This window comes from Lygodium microphyllum, chromosome 23 (assembly GCF_053477565.2).
Source record: "Lygodium microphyllum isolate KBCC chromosome 23, Lygodium_microphyllum_v1.1.10, whole genome shotgun sequence".
NCBI classification, from domain to species: domain Eukaryota; kingdom Viridiplantae; phylum Streptophyta; class Polypodiopsida; order Schizaeales; family Lygodiaceae; genus Lygodium; species Lygodium microphyllum.
Genome location: NC_141157.1, coordinates 41,978,183 through 42,003,177, shown reverse-complemented (window position 1 = coordinate 42,003,177; position 24,995 = coordinate 41,978,183).

Below are 24,995 nucleotides of genomic sequence, written 5' to 3'. Positions count from 1 at the left end.
CCATCCATCTCCGTTCCACGTACACAGGCAATGGATTGTAAATGCAGTCTAGGATGTTCATCATCTCAACTCTTTGTCGATAATCCGTGGAATGCATCGCGGTCATAACATGACTTGGAACACTAAGAACCTATTCCATACTTCATAAATCTGCAAGACAACATTGAAAGTAAGAAAATTTTTGGGACAGTAACAATTTCTTTACTTCATTCTTATTAAAATTTCTTAAAAACAAGTCCTTTGTTGGTTTGCTCTGATACTAACTGTAACGTGTCCACTAGAATCATCCAGGACACGTCTTAGCAGTCCATCGGAAAGGATGTCTAGAAAGCTCCACCCGGCACTCCCATAGAATGTTACGGGATTTGCGATCTAGGTCTTCCCGCGTCTGCCACGTAGCGGAAGTATCCTGGCTGTTCCCACTTAGGATCGACCTGAATCAAGGTTATCCTGATTGGTCATTATCTAGCAGTAACTAGCATCAGACCCAAGCGAACTACTTTACGCAGAAACGCCAGATCCGAAGCGGATTCACGCTCCACTTGGTTCAAGGAGAATGGGAAACGAGAGGGATGCAAGGCTCAACCTCTCTGCTATAAGGCATAGTCCCATTCCGTTCCCCTAAAATAGTGTAAATCGGGTAAGACGTAACTCTAGGTCATCGCTCTCGTTATTCGTTTTGATGATGATGATCATCCCGTTGTACTTCAAGATTTTTGAGAAAAGTTCCTGGCTAACCGGGACCACCCAACCGTAGGACGGACCCGTGGCCCATCCTCCGCACTTTCCTCGGTTTGTTTTAGTTATGTAATTATCTAACACATTAATTTTGACATGTAACAATCAGCTTCTTTAATTAATCCGTTAAGCACTGGTTCCTTCACGTAATCTTATCATGTGACATAGAAAAACAATATCAAACAAATTATTTATTATTATTTCATCATTTTATCTTTGAAATACAAGGAGTTCCGCCCATAGGCTTGTCCATAATCCGCTTGAAGGCTATCTAGTAATCCGCCAGGGATCACTATTCCAAGCTTCCGCCCGTAGACTAGTATGCGGGCCTCGAGATCCAATCCCGAGTCACGTTAGCCTCTTGTGCAGGACCCGAAAGGCGAGGGATATACGGCTAGAGTCCCCCCTAGCACCCAAGCGTCCTCCTGCTCCAAGTAGAACTCAACGGAAAGACCTCTCGCGGCGGGTTCGGTCCACGTTCCCGGTGCGGTGAACAACCCCCTTGGTTAGGGTCAGGCAAGCAGTCCGGGATAGCTGAAGCTGCCTCTCCCTTCAGGCCTTCAACCTGAAGCATTAGATATCTTTTCATCCTTTAGTTCTTTGAGCAAACAATGCAAACAGTGCTTTCTAAACTGTTACAGGCACAATCAATTCCAGTAGTCGTTTATTTGGCCAACTGTTAAGGAGTGAATCCTTCTCTCCGAATGCATCCAGCATTCGATCCGAGATCAATTGCGACTTGGCAAGATCCCCAAGGGTTTGTTTGTTCACCCTTTTGTCCTTGGGTTAGGGACATACCCTGTTAACCCAACTTAACCAATACCTTAGGTTTTATTAACAGTAAATCCTGGCAACCATGTCGCTCCAATTTATTGATTGATCATTTGCTTCCAAGCAAATACCTAACTTCCCTTTACTTGGCAATTTTTCCCAAGACAGGTGATATAACAGGATGACTACTCATCCTCTTGCAAGTTAAACTTGCGCAAGAACTTGCCAACCTTATTCCAAGAATTGGCAAAACTCTCTTGTGAACAAACCACAAGTCTATGCGACGTTGCAACTTATTGCACAAGTGTCGCATCTATTCCATGGGATCATTTCACCCATTGAATGGCATTTTCTGGTCACGGAATTATTTCCAGACGAGAAGCATGGTTTAGGGTGTCTTCTTACCCAACCCATTTCTAATTACACTAGGCCGACAATGTTCGGTCCTAGGGATTCCAACTCAATCCGAGTTTCATCATTTGAACGAGTGATCCTTAGGGTAGAAACCTTACATCGTTTTATACATGAGCGTCCAATTGTCCCTACATTCCGTGAATGTGGATAGGACCTTTGGTTCCAGGGTTCGTCTTGGTAACAAGTGCGTGAAACTAGGTCAAGTCCTTAACGTGCTAAACCCTAGTTAGCACTTGGGTTATTTATCGTATCGGTTGAGCCATCCTATGCGAATCCCTTGCGGGTTAGGCGATTTAGATAATTCGATCTACTTGTCTTCCGATAGGGACGAACCATCCCTCGAGATGTTAACTTGATCTTAAAGGAGAATGCTAGTTCTAACATCTCACAATTCACCTAAACGCGTGATTCATTACTTCTACGTACCCCTAAATTCGCAATAACCCTAACTTTTTTTGTTAAGATCAAAACGCATGTTAAATTGCGACATAACTTCCATTGATCCTACTAGGACTTGCATTCAAGAATCATGCCCACAATTCTTTTTCTAAGCTTTTAAGATTTCATGCTTCAATAAACCATGCAGCCTTTCACCTAAATACAACTCTTGATGAATGAAATTTTTCATATGACAAATGTGCAACATGCACTCCTTTCCTGACTACAACGTAGTGAAATTCATAACAAAAAAACTAGAGTTGACCTATTCCAATTTACAATCACATGCCACACGCAAATTCCTAGAATCATTTCTGCGCTCTTCTATTTCCTACAGGGTTAAGGACTTTCCCTAATGAATCATTCAATGAAGATTTGTCTAAAAATGTGACGTGCAATTAATCTTTCCATGCCTAGTCAAAGGTGCACTTTAATAGTCTCAACCTTATAATGATAGGCAATAGGTGTTCTAGGCCGTCACTTTGACATGCACGACAAGGCAACATACTATTAAGGACGTTAAATGGATAGAAAATTTCTTAATATGGAAAATACCAATGATCCAATTTCACGTCATGATCTAATTATAAGCATGCATAGGTGCTTCCTAATCCATGAAGTTATCGCAATTAATGCAATGCTTTTGCGTGGAATCAAAATTAGTAAAAACCTAGACTTGTGGCTCGATGAAATGTCCAAATGAATGTTAGGGGATGATCCTCCTGTGGTTGCACCTTGTGCCTCTTTAGGGGCCATCGTGAATTCGACCTTCTTATCTTGGCCGTAGTCTTATGATCTTGGCCTGTCTCCCTTGTACGCGCGAATCCCTTTGAGGTACGGCTCCTTGACCAAAGTACCGATTTGCAGAATTGTGCTTTGGAAGGCCTTAGGGTTCGGAGCTTGGGCCTTCTATTTTCTTTAAAAATCCCAGGAGTTTACGGAAATCTTCTCTAATGGCCTTATGGGGGAAATCGAGTGGGAAGGGCCCTGTAGCTCCCTCTCGTTCAAAGCCTCCGAAAGGCGTATTAGGGAGCTAATGGGAAGACCTTATAGGCTTCCACTTCCAAGCTTAAGAGGGAAAAGAAATTTGGGCTTTCGGAGGGTTCAAAAGGGAAGGGCCTTTAAACCGGCTAGAAAATTGAGCTTGTGGGTGTTGCAATGAGAAGGGGTTTTTTTTTTTTTTTTACGGAGTAATATGGACTTGTGTGGGCAATCCACATGGAAAGGGCCTTAAATCGGGGGTACAACGGCTTTATTGGGACTCCATGGGAAGGGGATTTAAAAGCAAAACGGGGGGTATAAAGGCTTGTGGAAGTTGCAATGGAAAAGGGGGCTTAGAGAGCCCCCTTAGAAGCTTCCAAGAAGCTTCTAAGAAGCTTTTGGGGGCTGTGATGTAGGACCACGTGGAAGAAGGAGAACGTGGATGAGGAGGATTTTGGAGGCCTTAATGGCGGGTAGGGGGCGGAATGGCGGCAACAGTTCAGATTGGCAGCCGGCGGTGGCTTAGCGAGCCCAGGCGGCGGCTATCAGTGGTGTCTCCCTCTCCTCCACTGATGGAGCATGGCGACCAGCCTCTCCCTCCTTCCATCCTTTGCACGACGTTTCGTCACTCTTCCCTCCTTCTTCCACTAATGCAGCATGGCGACTTGGCAGCTCTTATGTAGCAACTCCTCCCTCCTCATGGTGCATCATGGCACATTGGCAGCGATTTCTCTTGCTCCATGGCCAACCTCAACAGTCTGACCATTCTCCTCTCTCCTCTTCAACACTCCCCTTCTCAGCTGGTGTCGATGTGGGCCTCCCCCAACTCACGGCAACGCAACCACCTTGTCCCCTCCCTCTCGACGGCCAGCATCCACCCTCACACTCCACAACAGCGACCAATGGCAGCGTCAGAGTTCTCGACTCTTCCCTTTTCCCCCTCCAAAGCTCCCATAGCCATGATTTTTATAGGGAGAGGGAGAGGTAGCTCCCTCCCCCATGTGGCATCGGGCATGCTTCGTTCGTCTCATGGCATCCAGCAACAAGCAGCTTGGTGGCCATTACTATTCCCTTCTCGTCCAACACAATAGCCGGCTGGAGGAGAGAGGGATAATTAATAAAAAAAATTGTCATTATCCTAACCTTTTACCTCCTAAGAGGAGATTCGTATGCAGAATGCGTGGTTTAGATTCGTGAATGTTACATGCAGGATGTAATATGTTTTATCTGCACACGGTAATATGATTTTTCTTGTGTGGATGTGGAATTCTAGATCCTCCAGCACTGATCCTGAGTTGGAACGCATGAACAACACCTTAGCAGAGTTTTCTAGAGGTGTTAGTAGCTTTGTTGGAGGTTTTCCAAACAAGGAGCAATTCATGGGGGAGATGACTAATTATCTTGGTCGCCCTCCCACTGCAAAGGAGGTTTTCAGTGTGATGTCTGGGACACCTATCACATCTTTGCCTAGCACTGCCGCACAAATACCAAATCTTGGCACACCTCTACTAATAGGTACTCCACGCACTATGCATACACATAGATCAGCTGATGCATAGGGATCAGCTGAGGTACATGGATCGGCCAAAGCACGTGCATCTGCAGAAGCATGTGTATCGAGTGAGGTAGAGGGTAGTGCCCATCGAGGGAGGAGGGAGAGTCGTGCGGGCGGACGAGGAGGTCAAGGGCTTTGTGGGGGTTGCCTAGGAGGTGGCTCTTGATCACCCTCACTGGAAAATGAGAGAGGTGAGCCTCCACAAATGTACTACTCTGTCACTGATGTTGGTGGTATCTTGCATGACTCTGAGGAAAGGGAAGTGATAGCCTACTTGAGGAGTGTCGTGCATGCCACATACAAAGATTGCATGATTCTCTTCAAGCACCAAAAAAATGGTTTGTGGCAAGAGGTGCTGCGGGCAGTACATAGAAGGTACCCTAATCCCGAGAATTCACAATTCTCAGATGATTGGGGGCGGTCAAAGGTGAGAGACACGCTTCATAACAAGAGGTCTCACCTTATGATGCGCGCCAAGGAGTCATTGCGGAGACAAGAGCAAGGGCGCCCTAGATATGGCCAATTACCCAATTGCCACCGCAGGGAGTGGAAAGCGGCCAAGAAGAGAGCAACAGAGAAAATGACAAGTCGCCAGCATGCAGAGGCGCGACGTATCCAGATGGCAACCATGGGATCGTCGCATTATGAATCGGGTGGCATGGAGTCATGGGAGACTGAGTTTGTAAGTATTATTTGATTTCTTTTTTAAAATTAAATTTTGTAATTTGTTTCACTTCATTATGTAGTGTGTTCTAATACGTTGTATGTTCAAATTGTTTTGTAGTATCATATCGTTGGTAGGATGCCTACTTCTAGAGAGGTAGGCTACCATCAAGGTCATAACCGAGCATCCACTTGGCAGCATTTCTACGAGGAGGGACTCATCACGGAGGAGCAATATAATCGTGCCATGAGGATTCCACAACCAGAAGAGGTATGTTTTATTTTTTGCATGAAAAGTATAAATAACTCTAATTTATTGTTTATAATGGTATTTATATACATTAATCCTTTGTCTAGTCAAACCCTGATGCAGTTGAGGATAGCGAAGGCGGCAACGATAGCGGCACAGGCAGCGGTGGTGATAGCGATGATGATGCCTCTTTTGAGGAGATATAGAGGAGCCCCATGCATGCATGCCTCCCCTTGGCTTGTAATTTTCATTTTTGATATGTATTACTTTCAGCTAGTGCTTGCGACCATGACCATGCTTGAGGTCACAAGCACTAGAACTCATCATGTAAAAACATTTTATCTATATATATGAAATTTCGTGTTCTACATACATTGTTTTGTTTTCAGTATCCAATCTTTGAAATAATCTTTCTCTGTTTTCCCTAAGCATACATTTTGATGTTGATGGGGGGAAAAAAACCAGAGAGCATGTGGCTTGCAAAGGCACATGCTCTATGTTTTTTTTTTCATACCTCTATTTTGCGCGTCTATCAGTGCGTCTAAATTGCAGGATAAATGCGCGTCTATTCTCGTCAAAAACTTGTAGAGTAAACCTTTTTTTTAGACACGTAAATACACGGTGTATAGATGCACAATATAAGTATATCCACTTTTTTATAAATTTGATTATATATTTTACATAGCGAGTCAATACGCGCGTCTACGTGGGCGTGTAACTCTGACTATAAGCGTGCTTTTAGACGCGATATTGTAGACGCAGCAATAGACACGGTAATAAACGTGCCCGACATTTTTTATAACAGTTCAAATATTGCGTCTACAAGTGCGTCTATGGAGCCTTTTTGTTGTAGTGGGTGTACTCCTCCTTGGGACAAGACATCACCTCCTTGGATAGAAAATTTGCCAGCCACACCCAATCTTCTTGTATATGGTATTCAATTAGCTTGCGAGTACAATGCATGATTGATATTAACTTTTCTTACCATTTGCTGAAAATCTGCAATCGCTTGATCCATGATCTCAAATTGAAACTCATCGAAGTGTCGTACGTGTTCTATAGACAATCGATGTTTTCGTCTAATTGCCAGCTTGCATTGAGAGCAAGGACAATCGATGTATTTCCTCTCCCTCTCTCTCGTTCCTTCTTCTTTTTTCTCTTCCTCCCCCTCTCTCGTTTTCTTTAATGATCACGGCTACGACTACAATGAAGACCACGACCACGACTTATTAAGATACACCTCACGATCTTGAATAACAAGACCTTCATCGTTTTCCATTTTGTCTACGTTACGACAAACAATTTGTTTTCGTTATCATTCTTTTTTTCTTTCTTAAATTATTCTCGTCTCCTTCCATCTCTCTCTCTTTTTCTCTTTCTTTATTATGATGTATGTATTTCCTCTCCCTCTCTCTCGTTCCTTCTTCTTTTTTCTCTTCCTCCCCCTCTCTCATTTTCTTTAATGATCATGGCTACGACTACGATGAAGTCCACCACCACGACTATGACTACAACTACAACCACATCCACGACCACGACCATGACCATGACCACGACCACAACCACGACCACGACTATGAATACGACCACAACTACGACCACGACCACGACCATGACCACGACCACGACCACGACCACGACTACGACCACGACCATGACCACCACCACGACCACGACTACCACGACCATGACCATGACCATGACCACGACCACGACCATGATCACGACCACGACCATGACCACGACCACGACCACGACCATGACTATGACTACGACTATGACTACGATGACCATGACCACGACCACGACCACGACCACGACCATGACTATGACCACTACCAGGACCACGACTATGACCACGACCACGACTACGACTATGTTGAGATGACAAGCTCAACACATGGGGATATTAATGATGGACCGCCTGGTTAGATGGGTCCACACATCTACACTTAGCACGTCGGTGGTCCTTATGACTCTCACATGGCCACTAACTCATTACTTATTATATTCAGGTTATTACACATATTTACAGCTGGCATAGTTATAATGCCAATCAACTAGTGTAGTCGGTTATGCATTCTTTGACTTAGTAGGCCACTTTCCTTTATGTTGTATCTTATCTATACTTTGTGTACATTGTAAAGTGTGTGGAAGAAGAAGAAAAAACCAACAAGAAAACGTTTTGGCCTCCATCTCTCTTCTTGTCTCTTGAGTGAGCTTCTCCTTGTGCATTCTGTGTGTGTTCGGCGCAGCATCTTGAGCAAGTGCCCCCACCACGCGATTCGTGACAGGGTATCAGAGCTGCACCACTTATTGAGGCTGGTTTTGAAGGCTAAAGCAAAGGAGAGGAGCTGAGGATTCGAGCAAGCAAGCAACGGGTAAGAAGCTCTTCCATTCTCTACTTCTTCTCTTGGACAGTGCCTGTGGAGGCACCGGAATCAGGGCAGAGCAAAAATATCAGATTGCAGTGAGATTTGGTGTGTGCGAAGAGCACTGTGTATTTTGGCCATCCAAGGTCATTTTAGGCCCCGTTTTAGACTCGCAAGGTTGCGGACAGCAGTTTGAGATATCCTGCAATTTCAACTATGTTTGTTCTATACAAGTGCATAGGTTACAGATTTCAGATCAGTAAGTTCAAAGGTGTTTACCAATGAATTAACACAAGGTTTATTTGCAAACTAGTTGCAGATTGCATGTATTGTTGAGCAGGTAGTGAAAAAGGCTTTCTGATGTATTGATGTGCACTACAGGTTGAGGGTTGCAGAAGATTTGCTTGCTATTTGGTATTAGTTTTGTGATAATGGTAGAGAACAGTGGAAACCCCATCATTGAGAAGCTTGACAAGAACAACTACCCTTCATGGAGGTTCCGTGTCACGAACTTCCTTATTGAAAAAGGCCTCTACGAGTTGGTTTTAGGTGAAGAAAAGGAGCCGGAGGTGAGTGATCCTCCAACTACAGAAGAGACAAAGGCACGAAAGGAATGAAATGCAAAAGACAAAAAGGTCATGTATTGGTTGTCTACAGTAATTGACAATAATATGCTGGGATATATTAGAAATGCATAGAATTCATATGCAGCTTGGACCATACTTGAAAGTATGTTTTCTATAAATACAAAGGCACGAAAGAGTCAACTCAAGAGAGAATTGAATACATTGAAGAAAGGGAAGATGTCTATCAATGAGTATGCACTGAAGGTAAGGAGCATTGCAGATGCCTTGGCAGCGATTGATGCAATGCCCGATGATGATGATTTGGTGTCGTCTACCTTGGGTGGACTTAACAATGAAAAGTCTTGGAAGTATTTTGTAACTTCCGTACATGTGAGAAAGACATTTCTAGATTTCGATGAGTTGGTCTCCCTTATGATCATTGAAGAGATCAACATGCAAAGTGATCTAGATTTCGATGAGTTGGTCTCCCTTATGATCACTGAAGAGATCAACATGCAAAGTGAGACATCTGAAAAAACCGGTGAACATGTCCAAGCTTTCTACTCCAGTTCAGGAAGGGGACGTGGCACGTCCTCTTCAAGAGGCCATGGCACAAGACGTGGTAGTGACAACCAGCAAAACAGATTGAATCAGCAATTTGGCGATATGCAGGTTTCAAGAGGTCGTGGTAACTTTAGAGATAGGGGGGCTTTAGAGGAAGAGGTGGATGGCAGAATAGAGGTTCTAAGAACTTTAGTATTGTGTGTCACTACTGTGGCAAAACATGTCATATTGCAACCCAATGTTATGCTAAGAAAGATGATATTCGCAATGGTAAGTTGTAGCAAGGAAACTATGCATCGTCTTCACAACAGAATGAAGACAAAAATAAATGTTTGTTTGTTATGCAGCATATGTTGAATGCTGTTGTAGGAAAGGAAACACATGATGATGTTTGGTATGTTGATACAGGTGCATCCGATCATATGACCAACCATGCAGAATGGTTTGGAGAGATGTAAGATTTACAAAATACAAGTTATGTACAGATGGGTGATGATTCATGCCACCCAATTTTACACATTGGAAAAGTTCCCTTATCCTTGCATGATGGTAAGACAAAGAGTTTTTCAGATGTATTACATATGCCATCTATTACAAAGAACTTGGTGTCAGTCAGTCAGATGGTAGAGCAAGGGTTGCAAGCAGATTTAATGCAAAGGGTTGCTTTGTAGAAGACTTCAATGACAAGTGCAGGTTGGTTGCAAAGGGAAGTAGAATTGGACGTATGTTTACTCTGGGTATTGGAATTCCTACTATGAATGCTGCTATGTATGCTAAAGGAAAAGGTATTGTTGGAGATATTGAAATTTGGCACAAATGCATTGGACATGCAAATGTAAAAGGCTAAAATTAATGCAGTTCAAAGGGTTGGTTACAGGTTTGCCTACATTTAGAATTGCATAATTTCATAAGGTATGCGAAGCATGTCAGTTTGGTAAGCAGGCAAGACAACCCTTTTCACATGACAGAGATGTAAGCAGAAATATCCTTGATGTTGTGCATACAGATATTTGGGGGCCTACACAAAATGTATCTCTTAGAGGCAGTTCATACTTTGTCACATTCTGTGATGATTGTTCTAGAAAGCTATGGGTATATTTTATGAAGGAAAAGAGTGAAGCATTTGAGCACTTTAGAACTTTCAAGGTTGCAGTTGAAAGAGAAACATGCTTGAAAGTAAAGTTCTTGAGGTCAAATGGAGGGGAAGAGTACCTCTCAAATGAGTTCAGTGATTTTCTAAGGTCTCATGGGATAAAGAGATAGTTCACATGCAGGTATACCCCACAGCAAAATGGGTTTGTAGAAAGGAAAAACAGGCATATTCCAAAAGTTACACGTGTCTTGATGGTGGCAGAAAAGAATATGCCTAAGCATTTTTTGTCTGAGTCTATTCATACTGCTATTTATATTATGAACAGAACTCGCACAACTGCAGTTCATGGGATGACTCCTAAAGAATGCTTTACTGGCAAGAAGCCTGATGTATCGCACTTGAAGGTATTTGGTTGTGTTGCATATGTTCATGTGCCAGATGATCTACGAAAGAAGCTTGATCTAAAGGCATAAAAATGTGCCTTTATTGGATACTCTTTAGAGCAGAAAGAATATCACTATTATAACCTTGTCACATGTAAGTTCAGAGTGAGCAAGGATGTCATCTTTGATTAAATGAGCAATTGTTTTACATCTGGTGGTGATGCATTGGATGATGATGATGATCATGATACTCATGTGCATGCTGAGAAGCAAGAATCACGGACTCTTAGTGGACCAGAGACATCATCTGGTAGTCTTTGGTCTGGGAGACTAAGGAGTAGCTCTACATCTTCAGATGCATCTAGTAGCACTATAGGTAAAGACAAAGGAAAGAATAAAGTGTCACATGGCATTGATGCAGTTCTTGATGGAGACTCCAGTGGCTTAGAGAGCTTGGATGATGAGCTTGGTATTCCTTCTGTTAGGACACCAAGTGTACAGAGAGCTCATAGTAATGTAAAGGCTCCATTGAGTGATCCGGTGGTACACAGATCTAGCAGGGTCAGATACCCTATTAAAAGATTTGGTTTTGAAGGTTATGCAGCTCATCATTATGCTTATATGGTGAAACTAGTTGAGGATGTTGAGCCCACTTGTTTTGAGGATGCTATTGGTCATAGTCATTGGGATGTAGCAATGGATGAGGAGATGGCTGCATTAGAGGCCAATAAGACTTGGGATCTAGTATCATTGTTGAAGGGCAAGAAAGCTATTGGATGTAAGTGGGTTTATAAGATTAAGCACAATGCAGATGGCTCTATTAGTAGGTACAAAGCTAGGTTGGTTGCAAAAGGCTATGCCCAGACATATGGCATAGATTATGAAGAAACCTTCAGTTCAGTTGCTAGGATGGCAACTGCTAGATATGTGATTGCTTTAGCAACAGCCAAAGGTTGGAGGTTGCAGCAAATAGATGTGAAGAATGCCTTCTTGCATGGTGATTTGCAGGAAGAAGTGTATATGGATCAACCAGCAGGTTATGAAGATTTAGAGCATCCCACGTATGTATGCAGGTTATGAAGATCAGAGAATATCTTGTTAATATTGGCTTCTATGTTTCTAATGCTAATCACTCACTTTATGTGAGAAAGGGAGATGCAGGTTTGGTCATCAAAGTCATCTATGTGGATGACTTGATTATTACAAGTGATAGTGATAGTGGGATTGCTAAAGTCAAGGACTTTTTGAAGAAGATGTTTGAGATGAAGGATTTAGGTGAGCTAAGGTACTTCCTTGGCATTGAGATGATCATATGTGATGATGGTATATGGTTGTCCCAAAGACAGTATGGCTTGGATATGTTGTCCAAGTATGGTATGACAGCATGCAAACCACTTTCAGTCTCGTTGGAGCAGAATGTAAAGTTGAGTGCTGATATTGGGGATGAGATAGAAGACCCTACTATGTTCAGGAGGATAGTGGGGAGTTTGATCCACATGACCATTACAAGGCCAGACTTGAGCTATACTATTGGTCTTGTGAGTCAGTTTATGCAAGTATCTAGAAAGCCACATTTGGATGCAATCAGACGCATATTGAGATATGTGAAGTCCACATTGCATTATGGACTTTTCTATGAGGCAGGTACAGATGTACAGGTGTTTGGATACACAGATATAGATTCGGCTGGTAGTATATTTGATAGAAGATCTACCAGCAGATATATGTTCTCTCTTGGTAGTGCAACAATTACTTGGAGCAGCAAAAAAGTAATCTAAAGTTATTTTGTCGAGTACAGAGGCTGAGTATAGAGGTGTTGCTGTTGTAGCATGTGAGGTAGTATGGCTGCAAAAGTTATTGGTTAATTTAGATGTGCAAATGGAAGGTCCAGTTGTCATTTATTGTGACAACATGAGCAGTATACAGTTGGCTAGGAACCATGTGTTCCATGCCAGGACAAAACATATTGAGGTACACTACCACTTTGTGAGAGAGAAGGTACTAGTAAGTGAGATTGACTTGGTGTATGTTACCATACAGGATCAGATAGCTGATATCTTCACAAAGGCATTGGGTATAGAGAAGCTTCAAAAGTTTCGAAGCTTACTTGGAGTTGCAGAGATGGAGTTGAGCTTGAGGGGGAGTGTTGAGATGACAAGCTCAACACATGTGGACATTAATGATGAACCGCCTAGTTAGATGGGTCCACATGTCTACACTCAGCACGTCGGTGGTCATTATGACTCTCACATGGCCACTAACTCATTACTTATTATATTCAGGTTGTTACACCTATTTAGAGCTGGCATAGTTATAGTGCCAGTCGACCAGTGTAGTCGGTTATGCATTGTTTGACTTAGTAGGCCACTTTCCTTTATATTGTATCTTATCTATACTTTGTGTACATTGTAAAGTGTGTGGAAGAAGAAGAAAAAACCCACAAGAAAACATTTTGGCCTCCATCTCTCTTCTTGTCTCTTGAGTGAGCTTCTCCTTGTGCATTCTGTGTGTGTTCAGCATAGCATCTTGAGCAAGTCCCTCCACCACACGATTCGTGACATACTACGACCACGACCATGACCACGACCACGACCATGACCACGACTATGACTATGACTATGACTACGACTACGACATCGACTACTTATATAGAGATGAAGAGAGAGATAAGAGTTAGGGAGAGAGTAAAGTTAGAGAAGAAGAGGAGAGAAGTGAGAGAGGTAGAAATAGAAAGAGAGATAGAGAGAGAAAAGAGATAGGGGGAGAGAGAAGGATTTAGGGAGAGTATAGGAAGAGAGAAAGAGGGAAGATTGAGGGAGAGAGAATGGTTGAGAGAAGAGAGAGGAGAAAGAGAGAGAGATCCAACTAGAGCATTTGGCACCCATAGCCAATGCACCATGGAGATCACAAGCACAAATTGACTACGACTACGACTATGACCATGACTACAACTACAACCACGACTATGACTATGACTACGACTACGATGACCACGACCACGACCACGACCACGACCACGACCACGACCACGACTAGGACTATGACTATGACTATGACTACAACTACGACTACGACTACGACTACGATGACTACGACCACGACCACGACCATGACCACGACTATGACCACGACCAAGACCACAACCACAACTACGACTACGACTACAATCATGACTACAACTATGACCATGACCACAACTACAACTACGATGACCACGACTACGACCATGACCACGACTATGACTACGACTATGACGACCACGACCACGACCACGACCACAACCACGACCACGACCACGACTAGGACGACCGTGACCAGGACCACGACTACGACTACTTATATAGAGATGAAGAGAGAGACAAGAGTTAGGGAGAGAGTAAAGTTAGAGAAGAAGAGGAGAGAAGTGAGAGAGGTAGAAATAGAAAGAGAGATAGAGAGAGAAAAGAGATAGGGGGATAGAGAAGGATTTAGGGAGAGTATAGGAAGAGAGAAAGAGGGAAGATTGAGGGAGAGAGAATGCTTGAGAGAAGAGAGAGGAGAAAGAGAGAGATCTAACTAGAGCATTTGACACCCATGGCCAACACACCGTGGAGAACACAAGCTCAAATTGACTACAACTACAACTACGGCTACGACTACAACCAGGATCACGACCACGACCATGACCACGACCACAACCACGACTATAAATTCCCCTTTACCATTTACAACTCACCCACCTTCTCTCCACACTATTGCACACTACAATGTCTATGAGGGCATGAGATTGGGATCTCCACAGATACCAAAGCATGATCTGTAGCTTGATGGTTGCATATATACTACTACTACTCATAAAAAAAACCTTAAAATATAAGTTATTATGCTCAAATATATACTTATTAGAGCAGAAATTTATTCCTAGGACTATTCTAAGGATGAAAGATGGTTAATGATAAAAGAGTATCCTTCCTTGCATGTGATTTTATATTATATTTTTTAATTAAAATTAATAGTTGAAGATGAGTTTCCTAAGAGATCTTGTGGTGATGTTGTTTTAGTTTTTTGTATTTGTCTTTTTAAGAAGAGATTAAACTTTATGGAATATCCAAAGTTATTTTTGGATTTACGTTATGAAAAATGAATGCTTTTCTAACTGATAGGCTGTTGCCTTCATTGTATACTTCTACAAAAGTTATTGTGCCCTCATAGGTGGATATTTGGTTACACACTAAACCTCCCACAAGGTTAGTGGCTAGATCCATTCACCAAGGGGATAGTTTGAGCGTGGTGGAGGCTAGGACAAGCCCCATGTATGAGAGGTCTCTTTGTAGGAAGAACATTATGCTAGGAGGTGCAAGTGTGCTAGGGTTCTCTAGCCATATATCCCTTAGGTCTGTTGAGGATCGGCATAACCCCTATGAGCCTAGGATGAGCTTATTGTAAGGTCTTATTTCCTTTTCTCTCTGTCTCTCCCTCTCTCATTTCCTTTCCCTCCCTCACCCTCTCTTTCTCTATTTCCCTATTAGGTTCAATGATTTTTCTCTCTTTTTTTCTCTCCTCTCTCCTCTCCCTCTCTTATTTTTTTCTCTCTCCTGTCCCTCTCATTTTCTTTTCTCTCTTTCTCTCCCTCTCTCATTTCCTCTCCTCCCTCACCCTCACCCTCTCTTTCTCTCTTTTCCTATTAGGTTTAATGATTTTTCTCTCTCCTCTCCCTCTCTCATTTCATTAACTCTCTTTCTCTCTTTTCCTATTAGGTTTAATGATTTTTCTCTCTCCTCTCCCTCTCTCATTTCCTTTTCTCTCTTTCTCCCCCTCTCATTTCCTCTCCCTCCCTCACCCTCACCCTCTCTTTCTCTCTTTCCCTATTAGGTTCAATGATTTTTCTCTCTTTTTCTCTTTCCTCTCCCTCTCTCATTTTTTTCTCTCTCCTCTCCCTTTCTCATTTCCTTTTCTCTCTTTCTCTCCCTCTCTCATTTCCTCTCCCTCCCTCACCCTCATCCTCTCTTTCTCTCTTTTCTTATTAGGTTCAATGATTTTTTCTCTCTCCTCTCTCTCTTATTTTTTCTCTCTCCCTCTCCCATTTCCTTTTCTCTCTTTCTCTCACTCTCTCATTTCCTCTCCCTCCCTCACCCTCACCTCTCTTTCTCTCTTTTCCTATTAGGTTTAATGATTTTTCTCTGTTTTTCTCTCTCCTCTCCTTCTCTCATTTTTTATCTCTCCTCTCACTCTCTCATTTCCTTTTGCTCTCTTTCTCTCCCTCTCTTATTTCTTCTCCCTCCCTCACCATCTCTCTCTCTTTCTCTCTTCCCCCATTATGTTTAATGTTTTTTCTCTCTTTTTCTCTCTCCTCTCCCTCTCTCATTTCTTTTTCTCTCTCCTCTCCCTATCTCATTTCTTTTTCTCTCTCCCTCTCCCTCTCTCATTTCCCTATTATGTTTAATGTCTCCCTCTCCCTCTTCCTCTCCCTCTCTCATTTCTTCTCCCTCCCTCACCATCTCTCTCTCTTTCTCTCTTCCCCCATTATGTTTAATGTTTTTTCTCTCTTTTTCTCTCTCCTCTCCCTCTCTCATTTCTTTTTCTCTCTCCTCTCCCTATCTCATTTCTTTTTCTCTCTCCCTCTCCCTCCCTCATTTCCCTATTATGTTTAATGTCTCCCTCTCCCTCTTCCTCTCCCTTTCTCATTTCCTCTCCCTCCCCCTCTCTTTCTCTCGCCCTCCCTCTCCCTCTTCCTTTCCCATTTCCTCCGTCTCTCATTTCCTCTCCCTCCCTCTCCCATTTCCTCCCTCTCTCATTTCCTCTACCTCCCTCTCACTCTCCCTTTGTTTCTCTCTCATTTCCTCCACCTCTCTCAATATACACGAATTATACCAAAAACAAGTAAAAGAGAGAGAGAAAAGTCCCTCTCCCTCTCTCATTTTCTCTCCCTCCCCCTCCCCCTCTCCCTCTCTTTCTCTCTCCATCCCTCTCCCTCTCCCTCTTCCTCTCTCATTTCCTCTCCCTCTCTCAATACACACAAATTATACCTCATTTCCTCTCCCTCCCTCTCCCTCTCTCTCTCTTTCTCTCTCATTTCCTCTCTCTCTCTCAATACACACGAATTTATATACCAAAAACAAGTAAAAGAGAGAAAAAAAACTCCGTCTCCCTCTCTCATTTTCTCTCCCTCCCCCTCTCCCTCTCCCTCTCTTTCTCTCTCTATCCCTCCCTCTCCCTCTCCCTCTCCCTCTCCCTCTCTTTCTCTCTCATTTTCTCTCCCTCTCTCAATACACATATTTTATACCAAAAACAAGTAAAAGAGAGAGAGAAAACTCCTTCTCCCTCTCTCATTTTCTCTCCCTCCCCCCTCCCTCTCGCTCTCTTTCTCTCTCCCTCCCTCTCCCATTTCCTCCCTCTCCCTCTCCCTCTCTCATTTCCTCTCCCTCTCCCTCTCTTTCTTTCTCATTTCCTCTCTCTCTCAATAAACACAAATTATACAAAAAAAGAATAAAAGAGAGAGAGAGAACACAAAAGCAAAGCAAGAATCGACAATGCACTCACCATAAAGACTCAAAGAAGGGTTTGGCGGCTCCTCTTCGCGACGGTGGCTCCTCTTCACCCTCTGTACACCTCCTCCTCTTCTTCGCGAACGTCGGTGGTGGCGGTGGTGAGAAGATTTCTTTCTCTCTTTCTCTCCCTCAAAGTAAGATGGTCACTCTTCCTCTCACTCTCTATTTCGTGAATGCGCGAAAAATGATGCGCTTGGGTTTCAGCCCGCGTTTTTTTACTTTGGGTACCGTCACTATTTGCATCGCTATTAGCGACGCTGCTATTTATTGTCGCTAATGCACATCGCTGTAGGCTCATATCCTTGTAGTGTGTGTACTACACATAGATGCCAAGTCATCTGATCTAAGAGAGAAGCATTCATACCATTGTATGATTGGTTCTCAATATGTTGCTTAAAGACACTACTTATACTCCCAAGTGTGGAGGCAAAGTATAAGTGGACAGATGCAAGTGTGACTGAGTTGTTCAAGTACATACCATGCTCCCTTTCACTCCATTATAAAAATACATTTTATAATCTTCAAAGATGCTTGGTTTTTATTTCAAGTTGCTAAAATATCACATATTGCCACTTAAAAACATGATGCTTGAGTCCCGTGATGATGCACAATTGGTGTTATGAAAGCTTGGCATAGACTATAATCGACATGACTTGCAAGGGCAAACTATCTCTTAGAATATTTTTAAATACTTTTCACTTATACCATGTATATATCACATATTTCATACGTCAGACATGGTGAGCTTGATAACATGGCATACACAAAATGGATCAGTAGATGAAATCCAATGAATATCAGCATATTCGTGCACATGGAGCAACATTGACTCCACCTATCTAGGATTTTCATAAGAGCCACAACTTGGTCTTACTATGGATAGAGTGAATCTGTTTGATCTCCACTCAACTTCTTATAGTGTGTGGCATGTAGTCCTTGTAAACAATAACATCCCACCATGGCTTTCTACGAAGAAAGGAAACTTGATCCTTAGTTTTCTAATTCTTGGGCGCTAGAAAGTCAAGAACGTGGACATCTACCTCCATCGATTAGTTGATGAGCTCAAGATCTTGTGGGAGAAGAGAGTTGTTGTGGAAGATATGAGCAAGCATGATGGTTAGTAGTCAACTAATATACAAGCCATTCTCATGTGGACCATGTATAACTTTCCAAGATTCTAGGAGTGCTCAAGTAAGTGGGCAGCTTCCATTCTTGTTGTTGATATCTAACATGGCTCATTCAAGTCTATGTTGACTAGATCAAGATATTGTGACATGTTTGATTACCTCAAGCTATCATGCATTTCCACTGTGTGGGCCATAGTTAAATTCCCAAAGGTCATGAACCATAAAGCAGATGGTCCATGAGGAGTCACATCCAAGTGGAATGCGATAATTCTCAAATTTCTATGAGTTGCCATATTGGACCCACTTATAGATTAACCATTCCATTGGATCCCATGCATCTTTTCAAGAATTTGGGTAGCTTATTCAAGGACCATATTATAGGAAAGAGAGACATTGTAGGGGCACAAATGGATTTGAAGGAGGTCGGCAAGATGAAGGTACTTTTTCTTAGTCTGTTTTTTCTAAAGAGGTGACCAACAATCACCACTAAGATCCCAATATTGGCAAAGAATATGCGAGGTTTATGTTGTCTTTGATAGCAAGTAACCTTAGTATTTTGCTATTTTGTGTCGATTCCATATTCGCAATGCTTTAAATTTCTAGCAGTTCATACTATTGATTGCAATCCAAGAGTGTCTCACTCTAGAAATATGCTGAGTGATTTATAAGTTTTCAATTTTAGTGTAATGGATCTCATAGAAGGAGATCAAGTCATACTTTATTGAATTCGTAAGGCGGGGCATGAAGGAGACAGTTTGTCTCTTTGAGAAGTGCGTGCCCACGAGCATGCTCACAATACAAACTCACCTCCTAGTACATATATGTGGATGAAATGGAGATTTCAAGACTCATCCATATGTGATGGATATTCTTCTTAGAGTGCTTCTTGAAAACCCTCAAGGAGTTTGCATGACAACAAGATTGGATAGAAGCTTGCTTAGTGTCAGTGGCATTAGTGCATATTTCAGAGTGGCTACCAATTGTGAATTCAGATGACACTATACAAAGAAAACTGAAGGACGATGATAGAATAACTAGAGACGTGGTGGTTGAAAATGGGGTAGAAAAAGGACGGATAGTGCCATGGAGGAGAAAGTGAATTGTTTTTATGTATTGTATCATGCATCCATGGAGAAGTGTTTTGATAGATATGAGCAGGCTAGAAGAGAGCCGAATGGAGTATGGTATGGAATGTAGGAGATATTATGGTTTATATCTATGGGGTGGTTTCATGAAGCATTGATTGTAGATTCGCATGAAGGGGTAAAGGTCTCTATGGAGGAGTAGGATTTCATGAGCGAATATAGTCCAAAGGTAATCACATGCTTTCTTTGTTTCCATATCTAGAGTTTATGCGCACCAACTAACCTAATCATTTCGGTGCACAATACAAAATCTATAGGGCAATGTGGTTGCATGGGTGACATTTTCGAGTTGAGCGCATTAACAAAATGTGCTTCACAAAGGATTGTCGCATCATGGAAAAGTTTAAGCAAGAGAGCTGACGGTAGACCAATATTTTAGCAACTTGTAAAGTGTTATCTCAATGTATTACCATAGCTTCTCCATGATCATATTCGATATACAATGGTTTAAAGTGATATTGGAACGAGCTAGGACAACCGTTTGAATGAGGCCCATCTAGATTTTTGGAGGTAGATTCCGAGAAAAGATGGAATGATCTGCATGATACATTTGTCTTGCCATGTCATTGTAAACATGTGTATAACCTTTTTCTATAATTTTTTCACAACACACGAAACAATCATAAAAGTTTATTCACTCTTTGCGACACACTTATATGTGATATTGAATAGGTAATCTTCTATCCAAATCCCCAGCAACCTCAATGGTGGTATGTTGTGCTGCCAATGCGAGTGTATGATAAAAGCAATGTCTCCAGTGTAGATGAGGAGAGTAGGTAGGTAGAGGGGTTGATATTGTAGAGGGTGGAGGGTAAAGAGGGCATGAAGCATGCAAAGGAGACAGACATAGGTAATTTAGATGAAGAGATAGGAGGCTATGAATTTTTTGAGAATCGAGTGCAATCCTCTTTTTGTGAAGACCTATTATAGGCCTTATAGTGTATGTCAAACTATGCCAGTCATAGGCTGGATTATATTTGTATCCGCTTCCTCAATTTGTTAATAATTCACTTTTAAGGATACTTTAGTATATGTGTTTTAATTAGTATCATTTTTTGCAGAGTTGTGTTGTTGTGCTTTACCTAAATCCTTATATTCATTATATTAACATCATTTTTTGTATGTGCGAGTTACCTTTATCAATACCGAGAGAGCAAGATGAGTTGAGGAATGACATATGAGGAGTTGTAGGACATCTTCACATATATGTCTCTAGATCATATGGCTCACTTTAGAGATATGGCAATACCAGAAGTTGTCGTGGACATCATATAGCAATTCCTCAAGGACTCCTTCAGTATGCTCAGATGCTTCGATCTCTAGTAGATGGGATCGTTGCTCTAGACTAGCCCCGGATGGAGGGATTTTTGGAGAGGGTGGCTTAGGTGGGTGTTTTAGAAGCACTAATGCAGTGTCTTCATCACCTCGGTTTGGTGGACACTTGTCACCTCAAGGATTTGTCACACGTCTAGCGACATCTACTCTTGTGACTCTAGGTTTCGCTCAGCCATCTATAGTAGTGGCACCTCTATGGGTACTACTCCCGTACTACTCTGAGATTTACCACCCTCTTATATACCCAGATGTATAGGGACCTTCTAGTTATGTCCAAGAGTATGGTCGCAAGTGTGAGAGAATGTATCCTAGACATACCGCTACAGGGTATGAATACCTAGTAGATGAGAAAACATGTATTGTGATCATGAATGGTGAGGAGAGAAGGGTGATGGCTTGCATGAGAGAGTTGTGCCCACAAGTATTTAAGCACAACATTATGGACTATTGGAAAAATTATACCAGAGGGAAGCAAGGACTATATAGTGGAATCTTTGCATGAGGAGTTTTCGATACTTACTATGGCAGAGAGGTTTTCTAGGGTGGATAATGGAGTGTAGGCATGCATATATGTCACATAGATGATCAGACACATGCAAGGCAATCAACAGTAGTACCTCAAAGCCCAAGTGGTTGGATGCACAGGACTAGTGGAAACCAAAGAGGAGGCCGCAGACTCTCAAGGATTATAGTGGCCATCAGTGGAAGGCATCAAGGGCACTAAAGGAGGCAAGGGTTGTGCATCGGTTAGTGGTAGCCATAGTACTTACTTGCAGGATCTTGTGATTTTTCATTTAGTTCTTTTGACTTTCTTATTTGGAGTATCACTTGTACTAATAATGTGACGTGTCCACCTGTTCACTCGTAGGACACGTCTTAGGAGCCCATCGGGAAGAGAGTCTAGAAAGCGCCGCCCGGCACTCCCATACAAAGTCAAGGGTTTGCGATCTAGGTCCTCCCAGTCTGCCACGTAGCGGAAGCATTGCGGTCATTCCCACTTAGGATCGACCTGAATCAGGGTTTTCCTAATGGTCAAGTTCCTCGGAGAGGTAACTAGTGTCGAGCCCCAAACACAAACTACTTTACGCAGAAACATCAGGGTCGAAGCGGATTTATACTGCACTTGGTTCAAGGAGAATGGAAAACGAGAGATATGCAAAGCTCAACCTCTCTGCTCATAAGGCATAGTCCCATTCCGTTCCCCTAAAATAGCATAAATCGGGTTTCTAGCTTCCTAGATTCTAGGTCATTGTTACCTTGCTGTCATTTCTATTGAGAAAAGTTCCCAGCCAACCGGGACCACCCTTCCATAGGACGGACCCATGGTCACATCCACCGCACTTTCCTCAAGGTTGTTTTAGTTATCTAATTACCTACCACATTTAGTTTGACATGCAAAAACAGCTTCCTTAATTAGCCAATTATTCACCGGTTCCTTCACGTAACTTAAGCACTGTAGAAAAGCAATGTCAAACAAGTTCATTTTCAACAATTGATATTATTAATCAGTCTTTGGAATACATCATATAATCTAGTCCAAAGGCTATTCCATAATCCACTCGAAGGCTAATCCATAATCCGCTCGAAGGCAATTCCATAATCCGCCCGAAGGCAATTCCAACAATCCTTAAGGATCGCTATTCCAAGTTTCCGCCCGTAGACTAGTATGCAGGCCTCGAGATCTAATCTCGAGTCACATCGGCCTCTTGTGCAGGACCCGGAGGCAAGGGATCTACGGCCAGAGCCCCCCTGGCACCCAAGTGTCCTCCTGCTCCAAGTAGCATCCATGGAGAGACCTCTCGCAGCGGGTTCCGTCCACGTACCCGATGCGGCTACCAACCCCCTTGGATAGGGTCAGCACGCAGACAGTCGGAGGTAACTGATGCTGCCTCTCTCTCCATACCTTCAACCTGAAGCATTAATTATTTTTCTAGCTTTAGTTCATTAAGCAAAGAAGTACAAACAATGCTCCTAACTGTACAAGCATAATCAATTGAGTGGTCGTTTCTTTGGCCAACTGCTAAGGTGTGAATCCTTCTCTTCGAATGCATCCAGCATTCAATCTAGGATCAATTGAAACTTGGCAAGATCCCCAAGGGTTTCGTTGCTTGTTTACCCTTTTATCCTTGGGTTAGGGTTTATACCCTGTTAACCCAAATTAATAAACACCTTAGGTTCCTTAAACTAAGATAGTAAATCCTGGGCAACCTCGTCGCCCTAACTTGATTGGTCAATTGCTTGCTAGGCAATACACGACTTTCCTAACTTGGCAAATCAGCCCAAGGAAGGGTGATGTAGCAGGATGACCACTCATCCTCTTGCAAGTTAGACTTGCACTAGAACTCACCAACCTTGTTCTAAGGAGTGGCGATACTATTTTGTGGTTTAGACACAACCCATGCAACGTTGCAACCTATTGTAGAGGAGTTGCATCTAACTTGTGGGATTAGTTCTCTCATCAAACGATATTCCTTGGTCAAGAATACCTTTGGTCAAGGTGTAGGGTTTGGGAGCCCTCTTGACCTAATCGAACCCTTAACCATACTAGGTTGACAACGTTTGGCCCTAGGGTTTCTAAATTCAAATGGAAGTCTAGTATTGACCAATTGATCCTTAGGGTAAGAACCCTAGATCGTTCTTGCATTTCAACTAACACTAACATTCCGTGAATGTGGGTAGGATCTTTTGGATTGGAAGACTTGACTTGGCATCCCAAGTGCAATACTAGGAAGAATTTTTAATGTAACTAAACCCTACCTAGCACTTTGAGGTGTTCATCGTACTAACTATTTATGCTTTTATGAATCCCATGTGGGTTATGTCATTACAAGAGATTTTCCTAAATAGATCTAATTGTCTTGCGACAAGAGATTATCTTTTCTTAGAGATGCTAACATTTTTCCTAAAAGATGTAAATAAATTCAAGATACAACATTCCATGCAAATATGCGATTCATAGACTTTTCCTTCTATGCAACTATAAGATTTACAATGATCATTTCTTTTCCATGCCTAAGCTATAATGATTGACAATTTAGGGCTACTCGTATAAACCCTAAGTTGATTTACATCAAGAAATATGCTCATAAACCCTTCACTTAATGCATTGTATTCAGGCTTTAATATGACAATTTCATCCATTCCTAAATCCAACTTCGATAAAAGAAGTCCATGCATGAGCGAATGCCATGAGCCCATTAATGATTTAACCCGTCCCTTAGCACTTAAACCATCTCAAAATGGACTAACATCACATGCAATTTACAAGGTCATAAATTCCTTCCCATGCATTGCGACTATTTTGGGCAACATTCAAAGGCGTCTAAGATTATCTCATGCACAAGTCACGACTAGGAAATTGTTACCTAAGTGCATTATGCACTGTTCTTTTCCGCGAGGCAATCTAGGATGCATTAAGACAAATCCATCTTTTTAACCTATGCAATATGCATTTAGGATTGCAACTTGGAAGTGCAAGAAATTTCAAATGCACACTATGCAACTAAATCTTGCAAACTCGGGTGAGCAATTAAAATTTCCAAATGTATTTAACTCGACTACTTGAATTAAAGATATGCTTAAATGCATTCTTTTCATGCGAGTTTCAATTTTAAGAACTTGGGTGTTGAGGTTCGGGGTGTTATCCACACGCGAACTCGGAGTGGAAGCTCCCGCATGTGCGCCTCTTGCCATTTTCTTGGGAGCCATTGACCAGTCAAATCTCGGTTTAGCAACTTCCTCTTGGGTCTCTTACACGTTACGAATCCCTTTCTGCCCGATATCTTCTCCTTTTGTGCAGGACACGGCCTTACAGTCGTGGTTTTTGAAGGCACCCGAGAAGGCACGAGTGAATAGGGGCTATGGGAAACTTTTATGGAAGCTTCCAAGCCTCTGAACACCAAAGATGATGTGGAGAGAGAAAAAGAGGATTATTGGGAGAGGATAATGACACTGATGATGAGGATGGTGATAATGATGATGATGATAGTGGTGATGATAGGGCCCGGGGCTACAGCGTGGCGATGTCGTGGTAGCGTAGTGTGGCGGATGGCGACGCCCTAGGGCAGCACAAC